We start from the raw sequence: 26,562 nt of genomic DNA, 5'->3' as shown, positions 1-26,562 counted from the left end.
CAAAAAAAAAAACAAAAAAAAAAACACACACACACACTGCCCAACTACAAAAAGATTTTGAAACCCAGTAAGTTTGAGATAATTAAAAATCCATTAAATTTCGACCAGGTACTCCCACACGTGACAAAAAAAATAAAAACACATTAGCACAGTAATAAGTAATCAACACACATCTCATCTTATCTCTTCAGTATAACCTTTAAGGAAAACGGAAAGCTGCTGAGATGAATGACAGACTCTGTGAGCTCCTTTTCTCACACCGTTGTGTGTGTGATGAAGGTGAACCTTTGTGTCAGAGCACATAAATACCTGCAGCAGCCTAATAGCGATGCATCTATTCAACCCCAGAAACGGATGAATCTGGCCCTTTGGAAAGACATTCAATAGCTGCAACAGCACAATAAATGGATAAAATAAAGAGGAAGCAATTTCACATACACGCACCAGAAAATTGCATTTGATCCTTTGCAAATGACATTTATAAAAAAAAGTCTGCAGTACAATTACAAAGCACACTTTAGATACTCCAATCATTCAACTTGAGATAATTAAATGCCTCATTTTGTTATTATACCAAGAGATGGACAATGACAGATTGACAGCTGGAAAGGCGAGGAGATGAAAAGGGGGAAATAAAGGGTGGTGATGTGAAACCTTGGTTGTATTACTCCTCTGCAGGTCTACATTAGCACTGGCTGAAATAATAGCTTGGTGACACAGAGAGCTGTTGAGAAATCAGAAAACTCAAGAAAGAAACCTTGAAGAAACTAATTTACAGCTAACCAAGGGCTATAATCATAGAAATGAAAAGCTGCGGGTTTTTAAAATTAGCATTCCCAGCTTAAATACCTGAGGATGTTTGAATAAAAAATACTTACAGTGAAAACTAAGGCACTTTAAACTCCTGTGGGAAATAAGGGTTTTGATGAATTTAATAAAAGAGTAGCTAGTTCCTTCTGACTGCCTTTTTAGACAGCAATTGGTTGTCATATCAGAATTTAAATGGTATTATTTTATGTATTAAAGAAGACTTTGTCTGCACTGTCCTCTCTGTCTCCCGCAGCTGCAGCTTTCTGTCCAGTTTGCCGACATGAACCAAAAACTTTAGCTTTGATCAAAGATGTTGTATTGACGGTAAGAGCTCTCACTCCAATGACTATTCACAATGAGACAAGCGATAAGGAGAGTCAGACATCTGCCGTAAACAAGATCTTTGTTGTAAGAAGACAGTGATTTTTATGTGACTTGTTTCATCCAGCAGAGTGAAAAAACATGTGAAAGTACAGTCGTGTAATCCACGTATTTTAGAAATGTAACTGTATTCTCATTACAATCTCTTTACAGTTACGCATATTTTGTATTCTAAATATGTAACGTCGGTACATGTAATCCGTTACTCCTCAACACTGCAAGTGACTAACATCTATAAGAAAAAACACGAGAAGCTCAATAAATTCCAAGGGCTGGCTAAAGAGCTAGAAAAGATGTGGAAAGTGAAGACAACAGTGGTAACAACACTCAGGGCTGTGACCCCCCCAGACTGGGAGAGCGGCTCCAGCAGATCCCACAAACAACAATCAACACAACACTCAAGCTCCCAGGTTTCTAGTAAAGGACCCAAGCTTTGAAGGGAAAAAGAACACCCACAGGGAACAAACTCCACATTATTTGGTACAAACTCCATACATATACCAAAGCTGCCAAGAATAACTTAAAGTGCATCAACATATTGCTCATTGTGTTTGATTTCTAAGAAATGAGGGGTGCAGATAATGCCCTGGTGAGTCAGTCTCTAAAAAAAAAAGCCTTTAAGCACTGGGAACCACAGGAACTGCATTTAACCACATTATCACCATGGTGAAAAACTGGAAGCAAGGCAGCATTTCAGCAGCCAGAACGTGTCTGTTCTTGGAAGTGAAAAAATAAAATGTGATCATAGACACACAAAGATGCCCAGCATGTGTCCGCCAAACTGTGAACCTTAGTTTCTTTTGAACACACACACACTGGTCTCAGCAAAGCCAGAAAAGATATGTACTGGTGGGGAATAATCCACTGCTAAACGTCTTGGACTGGTTTGGTTTCTAGTTTGTGTAAATGAAGACAGTTGCCATAAATTAAGGTAGAATTGCCACATCCATTACTGTCTGCAGAGACACACAATCACACACTAAAGAGAAATCAGCTGTCAAATGCTAGAATGACATCCCCCCTTTCACAGAAGCAAGAGTGACTTTGGAAAAACACATATTAAAATTTAATTATGTTTTTAGATTTATGAAAGTCTGTAGACAGGGGTCTCATCTTTTCACAACTGCCATAAGCAGCTTAACAAAGGAGATGTCAGGAGTGCATTAAACATTTAAAGGTTTTTTTTTGTGACCTTCTCATCTTGTTTTGTTGCCACTGTGCCGCTGTGAGATTTATGCCTTTATCTAAAACAGCTCTACATGACTGATAAGCTAAACTGAAGCAAAACTCCACCTCTGCACTGCAGAAGAAAGGAATGTCCATATCAAAGTGCTTTAGCTGAAAAATTGAACTCTGTTTTGCCCTCTATCACACCAAGGTATGTGCTCTGATCATCACCAAGAGAGAAGAGAAACCAAAACACACACACACACAGAAGAGAATGGGAAAAAAATGACCTTTTGGAAATGACACCTGAGAGTAAATACTTGAATAAATGCCTGGCCGAGTGTTTTTTGATGAATCTGAGATGTCGGGTAATTTTATTTTTCACATCTCATGGGAGAGGGTCAAATGTAGGTGCACATAATGCACTGTCGCCTTTTCAAACCACTGACCTTGATAACAGTAATATAACCTGAGACATTTGTCTTCAGTATAACAGGAGCCGTTTGCAAGTTGTCCTAAAAGGACACAGACCCATGAATATGTATATGTTGTTCTTACTTCAGCATTTTTACTGAAATGTTGTTAAACATTTGCCATGCCAGCAGTCAATAAATTTAAGATCTTTGTTACAACTGACCAGTTTATGTTTGTTTTTTTGTATATTTAAAGATTATATTATATTATCTTAAAAACTGTGCACTACCAGTGAATCACAGAGCACTTGTCTGGGTGAGGTAGTAGGTTATGAGGAGGGGTTGATGTATTTACTGAACAGCAGACGTACAGTGTAGAGGGGGTTTGTGTCCTGTGCCATATTATCAGATCAGTAGTTAGAAATAGGAAATGCTTATGGTTTATGTAAATACAGCAAAAAACCTTCTGATGTAGGATGTTTACCTAATGTTTATTGTTAGTCAGTTCTTACACGTCTTAAATGTAATCTTTCAAGTTAAACAATTCTCTTGAACAAAATACAAACACTTTCTAATAATACAACATTCATAATAAATCTATGACAAAATTATGCACAATTAACCTTAATTACAAGGGTTTTTAATTACTTTACTTATTTTTTCACTAAATAGGAAAAAAGAAAAATCATGTAATGGTAGTAATTAGATACAGTAATTAGTTACATGACTCGGTGTACAGTACAGGCTGCTACAGTAGCTGGTACTCATTCTACTACACCCCTCAGACATGTTGGTAGAGATAGCAAGTTCCATGTGTTTTTCCTTTGTAATCAGACTGTGTTGTCAGTGACACCATTGAGTCAGAATTTGGGCGTCTTTAAGATCACTCTGTCAAGGAGTTTTGTCACACTCTCACCATCACACGCTTTGGGCTGATGTGTCCAGCCAAAAAAACAACACGCCCTGCTGTCTGTCCATTGAAAACCAAAGCAGTCAGTGGGCGTCAGCACGGAACAAATGAATGTAAGAGCCTCCATTAACTGTCTGCAGGTTGACTCATTCAGTGTTATATAAGCAGCAAGAAAGACCGGACTGTTCCACATAGTATCAAAAGTCTCACTGTTCTGTGAAACACTGCTTTAACATGTCCTCACAGTAACTTTTGTCTGTGCTGCCTGCTGTGATGAGGCCCGTTTTCCTTTTTGTCTTTCATCTACCACTGTGACAGGGTGTCACTCATCTCTCTCATTAAAGAAGAAATAGCTGTGATCAGGTGAATTTTGTTGTATTAATGATGCAACAGCCTCATCTTCAGAATTCAGCACACGGCAAGACATTACAGTTACAGATAAACAAAAAGGTGGCTTACTGTTTCAGCACACCGTTGTGATGCTGGACTATATTCAGTCATGAAGCTGCTGCTGCACATTAATCTTAAGATAATAGAGTTTTTTGTGTGTACACTGTACTCTACTGAAAAGGTTTGCCTGAGCTTCCCTGCTCTTCTATTTAAAGTGAGGAAATGAATAGCAGTGGGAGTTTAATGCATTTATATTCAATGTAAATTGACTTTTAATACATAAAAGATTAAATCCAGAAGAACCATCAATAATTAAAAAAAAATATTAGGCAAACAACACAAACACTGAGATCAAGAGAAAGGCAGCCCAGTAAGACACAAAGGACACAATTAAAGGTAGCAGGAGGCAGCAGCTTTGAAGGAGGGCAGACAGCAGGAATGTTGGAGAGAAGAAGAAAAACGATCGGCTAAATCCGCTCTTGTTATAATTGAATTTTGCCTTGTTAATTTATAACATGGCCTTATTCAAACACAGCCTGTTTCATATACTGCATTTGTGAAAAGGCTCCTTCTGTGCCATTAACAACCGATGCCTCTGAAATCATGTTACAAAAAAAAAAAAAAACCCTCATTTTGAAACAAGTGTGTATCCTCTAATTAGTGACTGGGCAGAATCAAGTTAAAAAAGCATTTGTTAAACTGGTCCCAGCAGCAGCTGGTATTAGGGAAAGCCTTTGGATATCAGTCGTAAACAGTGCATGAAGTCAAACGTCCAACATAACAGGATACCAGGACAAAAAAATGTGACACAGAGTGTGACATTACAGGTTCATCAAAGCACTTACATCACTACCAAGCCAATTTAAACTATGGATGTAAAAGAAGTGGCTCTGAAGATCATGTCCTTGAGCCTAAAACCAGAGTTGAGACAGGTTTCAGCTTTTTTCCCCTCAGAGTTTAGCTCATAATGCCGTAAGTTGCACAAACATGTTCCTCTTCTACGTTTTGCAAGGCACAGAAATATTTTTATATATATATCTATAACTAAAGTTATATTATGGCCCCTGTATGTGGCAGCTGTGGAACTCTTCTCTGTGGTTACATGATCACTCCAGTTTTTCCTCTGCAGGCTGAGGAAATTATTGGATCTCTGGCTGTTCTCACAGCTTCATTGAACAAACTCAGAAATGATGTTAGTTAATGCAGCTTTCACAACATATTTACTGAACAGCACTTTTATCACTTTCTAAATATTATTGTCTGCAGCTGAAGGGCAGAAGAAAAGATGATGCACACGTCAACGTCACACATCATCAGCTGCATCTCACTAGTTGAGTCAGTTATCCAAGACGACATTACGATCTGCCAATGGACTTCTGATGGGCATGCTGATATGTTAATGATGATGGCCTCTGGGGTGACACATTAATGTTTTCGTTGTATTTTTTCATCCAGACTAATTTAAAAAGACAGATGGTTTTGCTTATTAACTGGCATCTAGAGAGACAGTTAGAGAGAAAAGTGAGGACTACATGCAGGAGCCAGTGCAGCGAGTCCTGAGCCAATTGGGGATCAATGACCCTCACACGATGAATTCAACTTGTAACAAACTGTATTGATTTCTGACATCCAGCTGGCTGCAAGAAGAGTCATAAATCTGGGTTTGAAGTGTGCTTTCATGGGCTGTGAAATATCTTTCAAACAGGACTTTTTTTAGTACAGCTGGATGTTTGATGGGTATCAAGTAAACATAATGAAAGCCAGGAAAAGTAATTCAGCACCTCAGACTGCCAGGCCTTGACCTGTATGAGCAGCTTCAGCAGAAAGAACTGCTGCGACAATGAGTGATATGTTGAAATACAATACATCAGCTCAAAGGAAGCCTTTTATGCTATTGTGCCATTCAGTTACAATTTCTGCTGCATATTACAGATTTGATTCAGTACACAAAAGGGTCACAGTATGTCAAATTACTCTGATTTGTTTCCATTCACTGTAGTTCTGACAGAATCATAATTCCTTCATTACTTTCTTTGTGTCGCAGCCTTACTATCAGGCACACATGGAGACAGCAGTATCAAACCATACTAAAAAAAAAAAAATAACATTTTAAATTCTAACACTTGTTTGTAATTCAAATGTACATCAAGATGTGCTGTGTTCTGGATAGTTTATCTCTACATAAAGACCACCAGATATCAGATATGTACCCGTTGTCTTTTTATTTACAAAACGTCGCCCAGGAGTTAATACAAATTATTTATCAGCCACTTGGCTTTAAGAGGATGTGAACACATTTTTTTGCGATGGCTTTTTGACAAATTATAAACACAACAATGTAACGCATCTTTCACACAAAGCCTCCAAACCTCCTTTTTATAAGCAGACACCAAATCCACATTTAAACTCTAAACAGAGCTCAAACTAATCACCACAACACTGATCTTGGCAGGCATTTGAAGTATTTATCAAACAGCTATACACACACTGAACACTACAAATTGTCTTAAAATGGTTATCTGCTCCTCACTGCTTTCTCTACAAATCAATCCATCTAAGATGCCAATAGCTAATTATGCACTGTGAACTAATAGGGAGCCTTCCATCTTAACATTTTCCCTGACTTTGACCACACTCCTCCCATGACTACATTGCTTGGAAGCATGTATTATTACAAAAAAGTAACAATCATAGTTTTCATCACTTATGTGCATATCACAATAACAATGAGCGTATTTGCACATGCATCACACTCATTAAGCGTCAGATGGGTTCAGTCTCAGAGGAAAGGAATAATTAAGTTGAAATCAATACTTGAATTGCAGAGGTGAAACTGGAGCTTACAGTACATTAGCTATAAAGTATTCCCACTGCAAAAATCCTTATCTTGGCTCTGTGAACACCCTGTAGGGAAATTGACTTCATCCTCTGAGAGCCATAATTTCAAATATAACTCTGCGCCTTAAATGTGGCAATTACAGCCATTTACAGAGGCTACAGAGACCATCTTCAATAGGAGCTGTGGAGATAATCGACCCCTGTCAGAGATATACATAGACTGCAGAAATAACAAGAAGTTAAAACGGGGCAAGAACAGAAGGCATGCTTTGGATTGGATTGGATTAAAGCTACAGTTTTGAAAGTATTTATTGAGTATGTATGCATCAGATTATTTGCTGACACCTGGTAAAGACAAGAGTGAGATGAAAAAGGCAAAGGTCTTTGGCTGAATGGATCCTTGGGGACTAAAGGATGAGCTTTAACCTGCTAATCAAAGAGACAAACACCTCAGTGCTATTTTTGTAAAAACGTTTCAGCACTATCTGGCTTTCGTGTGCACCTAATGAATGATACATTACTAAAATATTTTATAACAGCAAGCAGAGACATCATCCCTGAGTTAGTATGTATGTTAGCTCTAATTTAAGTCATGTGTAGCACTTGTTTGTGCAACGTCATGCTGTATCTAAAAGAGACTGGGTCAAACCGTGGGCACTAGCTGTGTCTGCCCAGTATGAGGCATATACTGTACAAGTTGTATGGTTTTTTTTCTGCTCATACAAATAGCCCCAAAAGCTAAGCACTGAACAGCAAGCATTAAAAAAAATAAACAATTAAACCTTCTAGCCCAAACTAATCTAAGTAAACATTGCACAAAAGACAACAGGCATGACAATAAACATCATTCTTACAAAGTTTGCCTTCAAAAATAAGAGTTGACCAGTCACTAAGCATTAATGGCAAAGATGACAAAGTTACCACAGGCGAGGGTTCACTTTCCATTCAATGAGTAAACAGTGTGTTTTACACACAGCATGATTTTCTCCCCCAGTAAGGCCCACCTGCTTGGCCTCTGAGGAACAGACTGTTGCAGAGAGAAACATGTCTGATAAGGAGATTATTAGTTAATTAGTAGATTATACATCTCATGTTAGGCATCTGAACAGTGTGTTACAGCACCATGAAGAGCTTAGGTGTTATAGGGGTCGTACTGCACACACAGATGGTATCGAGACTGCAGTGCAGAAATCGTTACTGTAAATGTAACTGTCCGGAGTAAAAAGTCAAGACTCAAGGCTATGTATGCCACTTTTAATCCAAATATTCAATTAAGCATTTCAGTAATTGATAGTTTAATTGGCTGTCAGAATTGCTAGCTGCAGCCCTAACTGCCATGAAGACATTATGAGACAGTCGGCATCTAAACAGAGACAGGAAAACCACCTCCATCCGTTCAAATTCTGAGAAAAACACCAGACTGAATACCACCCAGAAGCAGCTATGCTCATTCTCTTTGACTGATCTTCCAACAAACAATGTTAAGAGTTAATTGCTGTGGATTTGTGTACGCTAAGAGAAAAGACTATACTCCTACACTCTTGATGTCTGAGCCTCTGCATGTCATATTAGACTCATCATACAGAAGACAGAAGAGCAGATTCAGTCTGCATCAGTAATTTATGAGAGCAGATGAATCCTGTCATCAAACTGTAGAACATTACAAGTCAAAAAAATGATATAGCTGTTTGCATTACTTCAGTAATTCTGCCTTCCTGCTGCAAACACAGTGTCAACTAGCCAACAGTTACACTTGTAGAACTAGGAGGTAAAATGCAGCACCTCACGGCTGACATCCATGGCGCCTTTGCATAGCAGCAGAAAGTTCTGTTTGAGTGTGCTGTCCTTGGCACGTAAAGGCAATACTGATTATGATTCAGCAGTAGCGAACGTCCAAATCCCTTTAGAGCCCCGGCGAGTGGATTCACTGTCAAGGTCCAGTGGTGACAACAAGACTAATTACTCCATAATGGGAATCATCCCTCTCTTTCAACCCAAGACAGCAGTCCTGGATCACTAGGAACTGGCTAGGTGATTACAATGTGGGCCTCAAAAGCATTGTGCCATACATACAGATTAACTGTGGTCCAATCCATCAACACAGGGAACTGGTTGTTTCCAGGATGAGTTAGCATGCAGTTCCATCAAAATGCCCCAGTGGACAATTTCATTGGGTCTGACTTTGTTTTCTTGAGGGTCTGTGAAATGGACGCTTACATATGGTAATACATATTCAACAGCCTTTAAATCGTGTGCAGCCTGAAAGCAAGATGAAAAAGTTTTGAGGGTTGGGAGTTTTCCTCTGATGTTTTCATTTACATGTACAGTAGGTTTGTCTTCATCTCATATTCGCTAAAGAAATCTGCCCTTCTGTTAAGCTCATTTAAAAAGCAAAATAAAATAATTTTCTGGTCGTTTCATTTTATGTGGCACTGACAGAAACAGGAATGTTAATTCTTTGGCTTTTGAAATTAATTTTTCAAGAAAAATATATTCAAATATATGTTGAGAATATTCTTGCTTAGTGGACAGAAACATTTCCATAAACATCTGGCAGACTGTAAAATCAGCTGGAAAATATGCGAGTCTTCCTGAGGCATGCAGTTTAATAAAAAATTGGATTTGCATTCTGTATAATCAATTAAATCCAGCCTGCATTTCCCAAGATAACAAAAAATGGCACCTAACAATAGCAAAACAGAATAAATGTAACTTTTATTCTTCAAATTTCAACAAAAAGCTCAGAATATTATTGAACAACTTGCCAACTAGCCGTGTATTAAGAAACGCTTAGCGTCTCATTTTTCCTGTGCTGCCTTTACAGCCTCACAGCAAACACTGTGATTTTTTTTCAAAATCAATTTCTTCCTTTAATAGATTTCTCCTCCAGAGTTGTTCTTGCCACATTTTAAAGCTGTTTATGTATTACTCTGTCAGCTGACAGCTGGCATAAAGTGCAGACTGACATTTGAGAGTAGATGGACAGCCTCCGTCCACGAGTGCCAGAGACAAATGTGACGAGCAGTGAGGCAGAGAACGAAGCCGGCCCGTGATTGATACAGGTGCCACTGCGAGAGGTCAGAGCCATGCCTCAAAAAACGGGGCCATCGATTCTCCTGCCCTTTAAACAAACAAAGGGACATCTCTGCACGGAGCCTTCGCTGTGCTCCAACTTCTGTCAGCCCCACTGGAATAACTTCTCACATCAGCATTCAGCTCAGTTGCAATCAAACGTAGTTGAACAGCTACACGTTCCTCCATACACATGTCAGTTCTTTTGCATTGTCACAAGGCTTTATGCAGGGTGGAAACCCAATTCCGCCTCACTTTGGGAGAAAAGTGCAGCACTATTTTTAGTTTTAATGCCTTCCCTCCATCACTATTTGCTTCATGTCTTTTTCCTGATAGAATGCTTTTGAGAGTTACCAGGGCATTGCCGAAATCTATTCCCCTCCTGCTAAGGCAGCTGTTTAGAGGCTCTCATTAATAAGAGAGGACTGTAAAAAAAAATCAGCATGAAGAGGAGGGTGGCTTTCTCCTTCCTCCCGACAACACACAACAACATCCACCAGACTGAGGTGAGAGAAACCACAGCAAACAGAAAAAGAAACACACACACACCCCAAAAGCTTCTTGGTGGGCTAATAAAGGGAAATGGGGCCTATCATTTATCACACGTGTGCCACTGGTGTGATCCAAAAGAAACTGTGTGTGGAGGGCCGGACACATGTTAGCGAGGTGATTATCTCTATAAACCGGGTGTGCACAGAACAGTTGGTGGGCTGCAGTAAAGGTCAGGTTTTAGGAGTAAATGCAAGAGGTTTTCGCCACTTCAAACATCCGGCTTCACAATATGCACATGGTTCTGTTTTACCTCCATGTCTCCCTGCGGTTCAGCTGGCATATGTTAGTGCCAGATATGCCTCAAATATAAAAACCACAATCATCATCGCTCTTCCTGCTGACCACTCCAAACGATCCCATATCAGAAATATGCCTTTGTTGAAGCCATGTTGTTGCCATATGAAGCTATATTTGAACAACAGTTTCTTTCCCTGCCAAAGCAACGTTCCTGAAATGTGATGTGGTCCAACTCTACAGGGTCAAATATAATGAATCTAAGTATTAAAAATACAATATGCACATATTTGTTACTGTACCTTGTTTTAGTCACTGTTGTTGTTCAAGCTATTTTTGTCATTTAGTATCGTTCTTTGTCGTTTACTGTTGTGATGCCAAACCGGCTCCAATCCAGACAGAAATCACACCCATGAACTTTCTCCTTGAAGTAAATGTCCATTAATAATTTGAAGTAAAAGCATTTTCTGGCATTTAATGAAACAGATTGCTGCATTTTATTCTGATTACCCAGCTGGCTGTTTCCACTCTGAGCGGCAAACATTAATTATCTGTGATTAATTTTACAAGACTAAATGCAATTTACAAATGAAATCTAATAAGACCTTTGAGGAGATAAATGTACCTTACCTACCTCTGTTGAAATAATGGTGCAGTCTGTGATTCAGCCTTGTGTCCACAGACTTGTCCTATGAATACAAACAGGAGTTAAACAATAACAAACCTGGCATTAAATCCTGTTTTTGCTCATGAATATGTTCTATTTCACAAAAGCACCAGAATGTTCTTTGTAAAGCGTACAATCTGGATTCATCAAATAGGTATTTATTGATTTAATGATTATAGATTTTACTGATTATCGGCAATGTAAACATGAGATTTTCCAGCACAAAGCGGTAGCATGTGTCACAGTTGGAAGGGACTCCCTGCCGGTTTCTCTGTTTCCTGATGCCACTGAAGTGACACATCAGGAAGAAGAACAAAAGGCACTCTGTTGGCACTGAGAAAGAAGTCACTTTTTACCCGGCTTCTAAAACTAAAAACTAAAAAACTGCATAACAAAAAATGGATTTAAAGTGCAAACAATCAAAAGTGTTGTATGTGACTGCAGTGTACAATACACTGTTCCTAAACTACTGATTATTCAGACCAGGTACACAATGGTAATACTGTATTTTGTTACTAGAGAGTTTAGATCTCCTAAGATTTGTATTTGCTAGAGGGTATAAAAGCCTCTGTTGAAACCTTAAGACTGTCATGGGGGAGAAGTAGAAGTGGATTAGCAGCTCCTTTAGGAAAGGTTATTTATGTTTCATTACACATTTTACAGACCAGTGAATCCATTTAACCCTAATTAACATGTAGCCCTACTGTTCTTTGTTATGTAATAAACACATTGTCAGGTTTGTATATAAGTGGGCACACAATCCGTTTTTATCTCAAAGTAACTGAACAACCAAGCTGCACAGCAAGTATTTGAGACGAGCTCTCAGTGGGGTGTTGGCCTGAGTGACGTAAGACATGGGTGTACTGTACAGAGAGTGGAAAGGTCATCAGTGAGAGACTCATAAATTTTTCTGACACTCAAATACTCAGGCACATGTTTCTAATCAGCCCCGCTTCAAATAATATTATGGTTGAAGAATTCGCTGCAGCCATTAGCTGTTATCAAAGACTAACTTTAGTAAGGGGGAGACTCAGGGGGGGGCTTATGGGTTTAAGACCACTGGAGACTCGAGGCGTGAGGAATAATTATGTATGTTCACGGTAAGTGGTTCAGGAAAGAATAATGCTTTCTGCTTTTCTGCTTAAACATGCTTGTGTTTTCTGTAGGCTGATCAAATATTTTAGTTAACACATCATTCCACAGAGAGAAGCACCACCGTCCACCGTCTCTGCTAACTCCTCCGAACTCCTCCAGCTGGAACTAAACTTTTACAAATTGTTGAACCAATCACAGCTGTCAGTCCAAAACCTAGAGAGTTTATTTGTAATATTTCCCTTCCTGCTCAGCACGCGATAAGCAATTATTCCATTCCATATATTTCACTGAAGACTGTTCAGCAACCCATTCTGCACTGGGGGATGAGCTTGGCAGTCGAGTGTTGACAGTCATTTCCAGAATGGACTCCCTCTTTTCAAATAACTGCAGTCAGTAATTTGCTCATACATCTCTGGAAACGGCTCACAAAGCCATAAAAAAGCCTTAAATCCAAGAGCAAAAACAGGGATTCAGTACTAGAGGAAACCATTTTTGTTGTCTTTTTTTCACCTGGACGGAGTTATTGTGCAAAAGAGGAAGTGAGGCTGTTTCAAAAGAGAATCTATACTTCCTGTGCGTGGTCTCCGAGGTTAATTATTACAGTAGAGACAGTAATTTGCTCTTTGTATTGGTACTTATCTCCCCTCACAGCTGGTGTGTTTTGCCGAGTGGACGGCCATTAATCAAACCTTTCTCCTGCTGGAAGTTGGACTATCCATCACCACCCTCTCTTTTCCTCTCCCTCTCTCTTTCTACCCCTTCTGCTGCCTCTGCTGTCCCAACACGCTCTAAACCTTTTCATTTTACATGCCCAAGTGCAACCTTGAATATCATTCCTGCATTTTCCCGCACTGATGGGTTCAGTGAATCATATGTGCAAATTGGAGCATATCACAGAAACAGTGTGTGTAAGTGTGGTTGGTTGGTTGAAATGTGATGTTTGCCTGTCACTGTGGAAGAATGGGTGAGAGAAAGCAATCACTGAAATACCTATTCACAGGCTACACTATTAATCATTAAGCTGTAAAATTAGCTTCATTCTGCATGTCAGTCTCATAGCCTGAGAATTAAACAGGCATAAAATGGGAAGGTTTCATACAGAGCCATGTTATCATTGATTACCAGTCTGCCTTGTATTGTTATATGTTTCAATTAGGTTATAGGGCAGTTTGAGCTGCAGCCCTGTCTCAAATCCATGCTACATGGATGTCAAAACGGAACATATTTTAGTGGTGCTACACTTGGAAACAGCGTTTGTTTTGCTCAACAGTTCCATCCCAACACACTAAGAACCTCAGCTTTTATCATATATCAGATGGCATTTAAGCATTCACAACAAGTCCTGTTTCCATCTATTTCATACAGTACAGCACTGGTCTGCCCTCAGTATCAGCTCTGTTTTGTTCTTCTATGCTACTTTGCCGTTTCCACTGTACAGCAGATCTGTAAAACAGTGGGTGATCTGGCAGCTTGTACCTCTAAAGATCCTTGCAAGTATTTTGTCTGGGATTCAGCACACAGGCAGATGCACACACACACACAACCAAACGCTCCTCATGAGCTTTACGAGCTGCAACCCTGCTGCATCATAAATAATCCAATCTCCTCAAAACAATGCAAAAAGAGGCCTCCTAGGTGTAATGGTTCCCCGTGTCAGGGTGCAGCAAGATAAAGAAAGACTCGTTAAAAAACACAAGGAAAAAAAAATCGAAGCACATTTGGTGGACACAGTGTGGAGAGGATTACACTGAAAGAGGTGAAAAACTGAGGGAGAGTGAGAGCCGCTCTCTCTGCTCCCTGAGTCTGCTCTTGCCTCAAACCAAAATGCACTTATTCTATTTTTTGCGTGAGCAGAAGCATAAGGGCTCAAGCTGAGTAAAACAATGATTCAAGGTTGCGGTGATAAATGAGCGTGTCTGCTCTGATAGCAGAAGGTCATGTGCATCGGCCCCCAGTGTGCGTCTGCCATCTAGCACGCAGCAAGGGTGCACTGTTGGCATGCCACGACACGACAGTGCTTTTTTTCCTCGGCTTCAGTGATCGCCACCGGCCGATTTCATTGTTTAGTGCGTTGAGCTTGAGGCACGGTGGGTTCAGGACACGGGTAATTTAGCTTAACTTGTCCAGCAGATGCTGGATTATTATATTTATTTAAGATTATAGTGTGAAAGCAGGATTGAGTGTGTTGCTTGTGGAAACACCAGCTTCTGTTAAAACGGTAAGAGGCCTGATACATGAAAAGACGGACAAATCCTTATGTATTATATATTCCTCATCCACTGGTCAAAATATACTGAATACCGGAACATGGTGCAATATTATTGTTATATATAATATATTTTGGTTATTACAAGCAAATATGCTCTGGTTCTAGCTCCTCAGATGTGAGAATATGATGTTTTTATATAATGTCTTCTTTAGATTTACTAAGAGTGATCAGACATGTTGGGCTTTTTAGGGATTCCTGGTTTCTTCTGTCATCTAATTCTCAAAATGATTACTTAATTTGACGGTAAAACAAAAAAGCAAAATAAAAGATACTGAGAAAAAAATTTTTAGTCCTGTCATGCACCGACTGGTTCATTTATAATCATAAAGAAAAACTTTTAATTAAAGCTGACACCACAAAAAGCTCTATAGATGAAATAGGTGATCTGATATAAATATGACCTCCTTCCCTTCTATTGTCTTCATTTTCATTTATGCACCTTAGCTTTTCTCCATCCCTTTTCTCCTGGGTATGGCTCACTGTTTGACAAGTGCTTTACCCTTCCAGCTTTTGCTCCACAAACAGGTCAGAGGAAGATCAATAATGTGTGTGGATAGGCTCTTATCTCTGTCCAAAGGAGGCCTTATCAGCCCTGCTTAAATGGTGTTTCATGAAAATTCCTTGAAACATAATCCTCCTGGTGATGGAAGACAAAAGAAAAATGGCCCCCTATCAAAATATCAAGTGTGTTGATGCAAATAAGTTCCACTTATCTGCTAGCGGCATATCACAACAATGGAAGCCCAAGAGTGGAAAAAATACTATCACTCGGGCTTGAACTGAACAGCTTTTCGCACTGATGAATATCCTGAAACTAATACACACCCAAGCGTGCATCTAGTATGTGTACTTGACTGGAAGGCAGGTGCAAGAATGTGCTGATAAGCTCTGTGCTTTATTTTGTAGTCTGGACACTGCAGGTAGCACAGAGTGGGGTGAAGTTGGCAGGTACATCAATATCTGTTTCAATTCTGCACACTGAATTATAGATATCAAAGTAGTCTCTATAACTATTTAAAAAACAACATCATCACAAGAATTGGATTAATAAACAGTGGCTGGGAAACAAGCAGTATGAAGTGATCAAAGATGTGTTAAAAAAGTGCCGTTCCTTCAGTAGCCACTTGTGGCAGGCTTCAAAAGTGAATCACACCCCATGTTAAAACTATGTTTAACTTTACAGTGGAAAGAAGTGTGTTTACACCCTGGCTGTTTGTGACAACTGCAGGGGATAATTTTAAATTAAGTGTGTGTGTTTTGTATCAGTTGAGGGCGGGATAGGTACCCACCTCAACTCCACTCACACTTCACCAATATGGCAATAACCACCACACACTGAGCTACTAAATCACTCTTCACCTTCAACCTATAGATGTCCCCCATGGAGGCTTTGTTCATCTTTATATCAATACGTAGTATATAGATAAATAAATAAAAAATAATGCAGTATAAAGTGGAAACTAGTGGTAAGATGCAAGAGCATCATCTGCTATATTGCTAACCAGTTACATAAGCATAAGATTTATTTATAATATGCATTTTATTTTTTACCAAGACAACTATTTGTTAAATATAATTGCAAAATGTTATGATTATAACACCTCTGATTATAACAAAGGTAACCAATGCAGCATTTAAGTAGCAAAGATGAAAAATTCAGCCGATTTGAAGGTGGAAGACGTGCAACTCTATAAAACACAGTTGTGAGGTTCTTTCCTCTGAATCAGCCTTTGTAAAATGTTATATTTAAATCTATACAAATGTTGCCTTTGTGAGTCTAATAAAATGTCTTTCTAGTGTGCAGACACCATTAAAATTTTTCCTTTGATGGAAAAGCACTGCAACTGGGAGCCAAAATCAATTAAAGTCATAAGCTGCTTCCAAAAACACAGTGAAATAGTGTTGAGCTTTGAGGACCAAGTACAGCAATTAAACTGGTTACATTAACACCCTGTCTAAACACAGCAGCTTGTTATATAATTGAATAAATGGCTGCAGTTCAGAACATCTGAACCAGGGGCTGTTAAATTTAAATCAGACAGTCCTTTTACATTACAGTTACAAAAAAAATTACAATTGTGTCTAAACTTCTATACTCTATGCAGTCTGCGCATGTCAAGATGTACTCAGACTCTTTTACCTCTGTTCCTTTCCTATTTTTATTTTTACTCTGCAGTTGCACAACAAGATTAATGTCAAAATAACAGATATTATTAATGAGTTAAGAAGGATTTCAAGCACCCAATTTTAATATCAAAGACACTCTGATCCAGTGTTTCACCAACATGAATCATCAGGTAATTCACACCGTCATCTTTTTTTTGTGCAAATCCACAAAAATCAGCTATTTTATGATATAAAGTTGCAAAACTCCTAAATCTGGGATTATCCAGCACTGTAGTAGGTAAAGACACCTTGTGGTTAATGTTTTCGTCATTATACCTGATGTTGATATATTATGTATTGATGTAAAATATAAGTGTGTTTAAATGGCAATGAATGCTAAATAGAAATGCAAACTGTCATAGATAACATTATAGATAAATACTGTCTAAAAATAGGTTTGAATACACAGAAGACTGGGATTTGTTTTTTTCAGTAAGCCATGTATTCCATTACATTTGTGCTCCTGTCTCTCTCCACTCCAGACAGTCTTTGCACACAGCATCATGTGATGAGGAAGCTTTGCAATGTCCTCATTCAGGGAGGCTTCTGAATGAGAGCAATGCAGAGCTTTCTCATTTGTCTTAATCTGCAGATTATTTTAGTCGGGATCACATCTACCTGGAACTGTTCATAAAAATAAACATTTATCTAAACAATGCATATTAAGTATACTGCTCACTTCTTCATTGAAGTATCGAGTTGTTTAATAATTAGTGAGAAAAGTAGTTAGGCACTACTAGAAGATGACACTATAGTAGCAGTAGCAGTAGCACCACCATCTGTGTATTTGTGGTGGCAGTATTGCTGGCAGTAGTCCTATATACAGGAGGTGTTTTGTTAGGTGTTGACTTAAGAAAAGTGTTATACTAATTCTCACTTTACATTGCACTGTAAAGTCTGTAAGATTAGAAGCTTATTGTTGGAATTTACATCAGCCAGATGACCTGTTTTGTTTATTTTTCTTTAACTTCAGTTTTGATACTGGGCCCAGATATTGCTGTCAGATAGATGGTTATGCCTGGACTTGCCCACCACAGGCACACAGCTTGAGCTTAGACAAACACAGGGTTGATTAAAAAAGCTGGTACAGGTACATTTTGATTGTGTTTCTTCCAGATTCAGATTGATAGAAGCAGCAGCTGTCTCCCTCTGCTGTTAGAAATAGACCTTCATGCTTGACATTTACTCTTTGTACTTCTTTACCACATTTAGAATGGACTCCACATAAGTGTGTGTGAACAATGCATTTAAAACAATTTGCAAAAAACTGTATCATTTAACATGTTTCCTTCTTCAGATATAAAATATTTTTTCACATTTCCGACAGATTCCACAACCGAGTCGAATCAAATCAGTCAAATTTTGGGAACCATGCTATTTCAATGTCTGGTGTGAGGCCAGACTACTCTGAGGGCTCTGGCTCCCTCTTGTGGCTGCATTGCATATTGTGAATTCATTACGGCAGCTCTCCGTAGCTTTAAGACATAATATTTATGAGCTCTGTACACTAGAGAGCCCTGTGTCGTCTTCTTGAATTAACCGAGTGCACTGAATGCTACTCTGTTAGAGTTAATACAACTCTGTGGTTTGTCTCTTAGAGATTAATTACACTGCAATTAAAAGTTTTAACCTCCTGTGATTGTGTTTTCGATGAGAGCAGCAGGGTAGCAAGTTAATAGACTTACTTTAATTTATATATAAGTCCAATAAGGGTGTAACCCATTAAGGAAATACCAAGCGGCACCACACTATTTTCCTAATTTCCCTTTATGTGTCGTAATAAAGGTTTAGTAATACTACTGTAATGGGAGAGAAAGCCAGCTCCACAAAGACGCCCACACATGAAAATGCATTAGGCAACATTCGAGTTGTGTTTATGCTCAGTATTACTGTATAAATTAAATGTCTGCACACTATTTATGTCCGACACAAAGAAGAGTTTTGTGTGCTGCACAGCCATGGACATAAAAAATAATCTAATGACCACATATTTACTGGAGTGTTTTCTGTAATGTGTACTATACAGTTTAATATAATTACAGCAGAAGGGCCGAGACTCACAGCAGGGAACAAACACATTTCCAACTGCTTCCAACTGTTTAATAAAGAGTCTGAACAATTTGTTTTTCCAGTGAGCAGTAGACTTAATCTTATATTGACCACACCCATGTCACCCATGTCATCTTTGAACTGATAATCCGCAGAATTGCTCTGTTGAAACACAAGAAATACACAATCACTTCAGTCTTGCTTTGGCAACAGAGTCTAAAGAAAATACTGTAGGCAGACTCATCTGCTCCTGCACTGTAAACATTCCACTTTTCATAGATATTTGTCCTTGGAAAAAAAAATGAAGTCATAGGTAACAGCAAAGCCAATCTGCATCCAATCACTGTGAACTTTGACAACATTCATCACAATATTTATTTATCATGGCTCTCTCCACAGTGATCCATCAACACTCAGATCTGTTTAATTCACCACTGTTTATTCAGTAGATTACTAATTTAAGAGCTGGCAGATCACCTTTTCTGTGGTGCTGATGACTGATCCTGACATTTGATCAACATGGGCAGGTTAGGGTTCTTACTGCCAAAACCAATGGCCATGTTTTAATTCAGTAAAACAGGTACACCCTGCCATATAATTTCATTCTTGAGAAGGTTTGACTGTGTTATTTTAAGGCCCACGAGTAACTTTGATTTAAAATGAAGTGGCTGGACATTTTGGAAATTTCAGTTTTAGTTCAATTGCTGAGAGAGGATGACGAAGACAAAGATTATCACAGTGTGTCAAGTGATAAAGTGAAGTTATATTAAAGAGGTCTGTTAGCTTACTTCGGAGTTATGTCCATCAATACTAAACATTGCAAATAGAATAAAATAAAATAACCCTTAGCCAATGGTGGGGTGAATACATTTTTGTCCTTAAAATATGGTTCATCTTTAAAAGCCCTTGTAGTACCAAAACAGTACCTTGCTGGAGCCTGATTGACACAGGACTCATTAAGCACTGACAATGATTTTCAAACGTATTCCTAAAAAACACCTGAGCTGGCATATATTTACCACATGAAGAGGAGATTAGGCTACTTATGATCTCGTCTCTTCTCCTGTGTAAAAGGTTACGCAAGTTCAACATCAACACATAGCACCTCTGGATTACGAGCTCTGACTCCCGCATCTCAGTCTGTTATCACTCTGCTGGTGAAGGCATGTCGGTGTATCGGCCTCCTCAGCAGCAGTACAGCTGTGTGTGGCATTCAGTGGGTGGTATTCACAGTTGAGCTCTTAAATTCATGGATCAAGTGCGCTGACTTCTGTCCACTGTGGTATGTTACAATATAGTCACCTTTCCAACCCTCCAACGTCTCTGCAGTGTTCCGCAGCCAGCTGCTGAGAACATCTGCACTCACCGTTTCAGGGTTACTTAAAATGAGACCTGCTCTTAATGCTAAATTGACTCAACTGCTTTCTGCCCCTCTGCCTTCAGGAATCCACAGAGGACTCTGAAATACTCACATGTTTATGTTTGTGTTGTTATCACCATGCTGCATTTAGTCTTGAGATCCAACATGACTCACCAACATACCATTAGGCTGAGCACATTTTCTACAGTTTTGTTTTCATGTAGCTGCTGTCCCAAGAGTGTATATGAATTCATTTCTGTTGCCACTGTGTAAATGGAAATGTTTCAGTTGCCTAAACAGACTGCAGACCAATTCATAAGTAAAGTACACATGCCATACTATTTCACCAGCCTTGTATTGCTGTATTAAGTCAAACGAGCATCACACACCAAGAGAACCAAACAGGCTATGGTGAAAAGGCCAAATGATGTATCTGGAACCCTCCGGCCACACCTTTAAGGTGTACTGTGTGTATCATTATGTTGATTAAAAAAAAGGAATTCCAGGCAATTTCGAGTCATCTTTTCTTCAAAACATACATGCTATGACTTGAAATCATATTGAATATCAATAGAATTTCAAAGAGACTAATCAAGACAAAGCACAGTAGATAAACTAAACCAGTTACTAAATTAGCTGTGTCGTGAAAAAAAAAAAAATAAAATTTTCCATTACTCACAAATTCAAAAGTGAAGTCAATATACTGTGTGTGGGGAAGCTGAGGACTTCTTTCGAGCACAGCTGCACTGAAACTGAAAGTAAAAATACGGGTTAAGATTAGGTTTCATTGTCGGCCAAATAGTAACACAGACAGTCTACATCATCTGACTAACAACACAGCAAAGCAGCCACTTTGCAGGAATCATGACCTTCTTTCTACTTTCAGAAAACAAAACAAAAAGCTGTCTGGGCAAGCATCAAAACTACTTAAGTGCTCAAGTGACTTTGAGGTAAAACTTTTCCATTGATGCCACTAGAGGTTTATGTAACTTTGTAAGATCACACGCAGTCACAGACCACATTCTTTGCGTCTCCCTTTTATCTGTATGAGGCAAGCTGTAATGTAGGACCAGTAAATCACAGCTCGGTCTTTGTCTGTGTGTAGACAGGACCGTCCACTGAGCCCACAGCCGCCATAGCTGCCTACTTAAAGACCTTATTTATGCTCTCTGCCTCACTGCACACTTTTCCCAACACGGCCCATTAATCTGAAGAAGAAGTGGAAGGAGCCTGCTCATAGGGGTGCATTATATCTCACAACACCTTATCATTGCTGGGATATGTAAAGGAAAGTTCATAATCCTTTAAGCATAGCCCTTTAATTCTTCCTCATATTACATTTTTACACCCTGATTTCACTAACTAGGGCATGACCAAATCATTTTGAGTAGCAAATGATGACAAACAAGCGTAGGCATTAGAATAAATACACATGCAATGAAAAATGTAAACAGTTGGCAGGTTTTCATTTTTGTTATAAAAGACAAAGTGTTGGCCCACTTCGTTTCCCACTCTTATTTATTTCAGGCTCGATTGTCCTTCGGCACTGTCTTTTACGGCTCTCCCAGCTTGCGTCTTTATAGAACCATAGGAAAATACACTATGTCTCGCTTAATCATCAGTCGGCCAGTGGCGGAGAGCCATTTCGTCTGTGTGGTCCTCACTCCAGCGTCTAAAAAACTCCACCGACGCCGCTGGAAAACAGTCATCGCTTTGGCCGTCACACTTGAGTGACGCTCTCCTCGTCACAGTGCTGCGGTGCATCACATGTCTGGCTCAAGATTTGGAAGTGTCGGACATGAATTGTGTGTTAGAAAGGGAGGGGGGGGGGGGTGTGCAGGGTTAACTGTGAGGTCACCAGCATCTTCATCATATCGCTTCAATCAAGACACCTGAATGAAACTTTTTAGGACTTTGAAGTGAAAACATCTTTTTGTCTCATGGAGGATTTTTTCGTAGATTTATTGGCCAAAACATGTGCAGGTGTGTTTTCCACCACAACTGAAGAAGCTGGAATATACATACCACGAATACTATGTGCACACTTAGAACTTGCATGTATTCTCTGTGCCAAAAGGTCAACATTTATCAAACCAGCTACAATATGAGAAAAGCATCAATGAGGCATTGTCTGACTCAAAACAACTGTCTTTGCCTGCACGTACACCCTTAACAAATCAGCCAGTTTTTTTTGGGTGTGTTAATACGGGTCCCGTATCCAGAATGCCTGCAGCCAGTGATAGATACGTGTTTTTAGCAGATGTGTCATGTATATAAAGATTGAGAGGGTGCCAGTTTCTTAATGGAATGCCTTAACATTTGATACCCAGTGCGATGAAAGAAGCACTTGGTTTGTTTATGGTTTTTAACAACTGACCATTGTCACCCTGTTCTCCTGATTACCCCAGTTTTCCTTGGCAAAAAAGGATGAAGCCTCTATTTGTCACGGTCACACCAAAGAGTAACAGAGATTGAAAGTAAGGCAAGACACTGGGACAAAGCCTCATTATCACGCTTGGCATTAATATGTAATATTGTCATAAGACATGACACATGAACACAGTAAAAAGTTCCTGCTTACCCCACGGTGTGCTAGGTACTGATCATTGCTGCTTGCAGCTTTCATTCTGGCTGATGTTGTTTATTCCTTACAAAATGGTTTTGACACAATATTAGACACAGAAAGAAAAGGAAAAAAATAAATCACAACATAGTAGGACAGAGTTATAGTTCCGCCTGTGAGGCAGTGACCTGACTGTTCAAAAAAGCAGCAAACAGCATGTAGCTGTGGTCCAGCAGTGATGCTCTGCTCAGCAAGACAGCAGCTGAATACATAAAAACCTTCCTGAAGATCTTCAAAACACTCACATTCCCCTCAGTGAGTGTTTAGTCTCTCTCTGCTCCGGGCTAAACTTATCTGTGCCTCACAGCACTTGCCTCAGAGGCGAAGGCAGTCATTTAGGTGTTGGTCAGGATGGTTGGTAAGGCTGTAACATGGTTACCTCGAGACCACTCTGGCCAAGAATGAATGCATCGGATCGTGAAATATTACACTTGCTGTAAAAGTGCTCATCGGGGTTTGTCCATGTTTTAGTTCATTTACTAGAAATCATATAAAGGTTATATTATTTTCTCAAAGCATTCCAGTCTTTCTCAGTGTGTCTCTCCTAATATCAAGGCAGTTGCTGGCATATCCTCATATCAACATGAACTTATAAACTTTATCTAGAGAATTCCTCTTATGATCCATTTCATTATTTGTTTATGGGTTTGATTTTCCAACAAGATGGCCTGGACTACTCACTTCATAGGTCAGGTAAAAGCTTTTTGAACCTAAAAACAACTATTTTTGGCAGTTTGGCAAATATTTTCTTACTGTATGCAAAAAAAATATCAATATCAATAACTTCACAGATTGCCGTATATTGACTTTAGACTTTTCAGTAGGGAGGGTGTAAATTTAAATACCCGAAATGTGCTGCCAGGTTGGACGTGACTTCCAGACCCTGACTTGAGTTTGAAATTTCACAGCTCTGAGAGCCCAAACACCCAAAGGCCCGTCTGCACTGAGCGACCTAACATCCAGTGCAACATGATGCATGTTTACATCAACTCACATTGTTTATACGGCCTGCCACTTTGACAGGAGAGCCATGGTGGGTTCTAAGTGTTTGTGTATGCAACAGTGCCATGTTTATGAGTGCGCATTAATGTACAGTCTGCATGTTTATACAGGTACGCTGTAGTGTACATTTCCACACTGCACATACCCACTCAGGTCAAGTGCTGCTTCCTAGAGTACTTGTCCTAAAAATGTATCTGTGTGTTTGTGTTTGTTCATGTAATAATACGTTATGAATGCTAAGAGGCATCAGTGTGGGTGGCACTTATGAAGCTGCATGTGCTGCAACATTACTAATTTAGTTCACTACCATCCTGACATTTGTAGAAAAAGTCAAAGAGGAAGAAACCTTCACACATGAATCCTTTGGCCTCTCTTCAGGGTTCTATGTCTCTAGCTCTCGTCTCTAGCTCTCGTCTCTGCAGTCTTTCTCTGTAATTTGGAAGCATTGTGCTGATGTGAAAAGGCAGTTGTTGTTTCTTGCCGGCCAGCCAGGCGTCCCCCTGCCTCTCCCATACATCCCGAAGCTTTTCCAGGGGGCTGTTTATGTGTTGAGTGCAGCACTCCGTGGAGCTTAAGGCCTAATGGAGTGTGAGAGAGGGGCCTGGGCTTCTTCAGCTTGTGTTCAGCTGTACAAACATGCTGCCACACCACAGCTCTTGCTCCCTCTTTCTCTGCCCAAATCACTATTTCACCTTTACGTCTGTCTGCCTATCTGCTTTTTATGTGTGTCAAGCATAACAAAAAAAGAATGACACAGAAAGTAAAGAAGCAGAGACTCAGGTTGTATTGGTGTTTGAGAGCCAAAACAACAGCTGAAAGATGAATGGAAAGGAAAAAGGAAACATAGGCATACAAACTTCCTATTTAGTTCTACACTAAATTAGAACATTCATTCGTATTCTGATTTAGTATCAACTTCACTCTCCAAAGTGAATATGCTTTCGTCCTGAGCAATACAGCTCTATTGCATGGCTGCATCTGTTTGCAACGCTAAACCACTAAAAGCCTGTTGCCACCATAATACTACATCTTTATTTTTTGAGACCGGGTCCCAGAGTGGAACAATTTCAAAACACTGTTTTCATGTTTTTGTGTTTATACCTTAAACGCAACCTTTCTGAAACAATGACACCACAGCAACCCCTCTCCCTTAATCCACATGCGCTTATTCCAACAACAACAACAACAACAACAACAACAACAACTATGGCACGAGTTTGGTGCGCATGCTCCATGTATGCTTCTCTGTTATTGGCGTGTGTCTGTGGTATCGTTACACTGCCACTAACAGGCAGTGTTATACTACTTTGTGTACTATGTGTTTTTTGTGTGGACACGTGTGGAAACACACAATTATTGAAACATAAATGATTTCATCTCCATGTGGATGTAGCCTAGGATTGTCACATGCTAACCAATTAACAACAGAGAGCGGGGTTAAGAATGACACTGTTAGCTTAGTTTGTCAGTCCTCTGAGGGCTTCAACTGTTGCACCTGACTTTTGTGAAACTTTAAGCCATATGATGATGACTACTTCTAACAACTTCATACTCAATACGGTAATTTCTTGGGTCCCTAGAAATACATCTGCCAAGTGTGAAGTAGATCACATAAACAGTTTTTGAAAAAGTCAAAGAACAAAGTGAGAAGCAAAAAAGTGTAAGTAATACATCAATAATAATGAATGATCATAAAAGTGAATGACAGGCAGCCTGCATGAACAGGAAGTTGATCCACAGCATCATTAATTCCTGACTTGATGACCTCATAGGTGTTAACGAGCTGCTGTAATTTAGGAATCCCTGTATATCTCTGTGTTTATACGAACACTGCCATCTTCCTGCACTCTCAGCTGCCCTGGAGCATTAACGGGCCATGTCATGATTAATTGTTGCATCATTATCCACCATCCATTGCCAAAACCCAGCCGACAAACACTGCATTCCCAGAAGTCCCTGCTCTGGAGTAAGAGTGGAAACCTCCAAGGTTGTGGCTCACCGTTCTCCAAAGTACAAGCACCTGAAAAAATAAGCTAGCCTCCGCCGGCTTGTCCAAGCGAGGCACCGCTAAGTTAAATATAGATGTAATATGCCTCCCTTTCAGCTGAATCCAAACAAATTAAAGATGTCTTTCTTACAGGATGGTTACCACAGAGAGTGATCGTAAAAGTACTGAGGGAAATATGCAGTGTGTGCCATGACATGAGATTTGAAACAAAGCCTTTAATGGTGCTTTTATGAGAGATTAATCCCCTCATTAATTAGTTTAGGCACATTGAGCTGCTGTGGTGATTGGCAGTCTCAAAGCTGCTGGACAAGTAGAGCAGGTTTCTTTAAGCACTTAGTGAGTAACAGAGGCAGTTTAGCTCAGATGTGGCCAGAATGGGCACAGAGTGGAGAACTATGGGGTTCAGGAAAAGTCCCACAGTTGCTTAAAACATGAACAGAAAACAGACGCACAACATGGTCTGATTTCTAAGTAAGAGCCACCAAAAGACATTTTAGCAAACACTGTGGCTGTTCAAAATAAATGAATCTGTGTTTTTCTGTCAAGCAGGAATCAG

General features: G+C 39.5%; 1 protein-coding gene across 2 annotated transcripts in view; it reads right to left on the bottom strand.

Moving 5' to 3' along the window:
• clnk (cytokine dependent hematopoietic cell linker) overlaps nucleotides 1-26,562 on the bottom strand; it is a 140,290-nt gene that overhangs the window by 85,523 nt on the left and 28,205 nt on the right. Inside the window, exons 2-3 of one of the 2 annotated variants that reach the window (XM_028417021.1) lie at nucleotides 21,053-21,125; nucleotides 11,402-11,456 (exon numbers count right to left, since the gene is read on the bottom strand). The exons of the other annotated variant lie outside the window; for it this stretch is intronic. The gene's annotated coding sequence lies outside the window, so the exon portion shown is untranslated. The remainder of the gene's footprint in view (nucleotides 1-11,401; nucleotides 11,457-21,052; nucleotides 21,126-26,562) is intronic. 2 annotated transcript variants of the gene reach the window in all.

This window comes from Parambassis ranga, chromosome 10 (genome assembly GCF_900634625.1).
Source record: "Parambassis ranga chromosome 10, fParRan2.1, whole genome shotgun sequence".
Classification (NCBI taxonomy): domain Eukaryota; kingdom Metazoa; phylum Chordata; class Actinopteri; family Ambassidae; genus Parambassis; species Parambassis ranga.
Note: the sequence above shows the minus strand (reverse complement) of the source record. Positions and strands in the feature narration are given on the sequence as shown.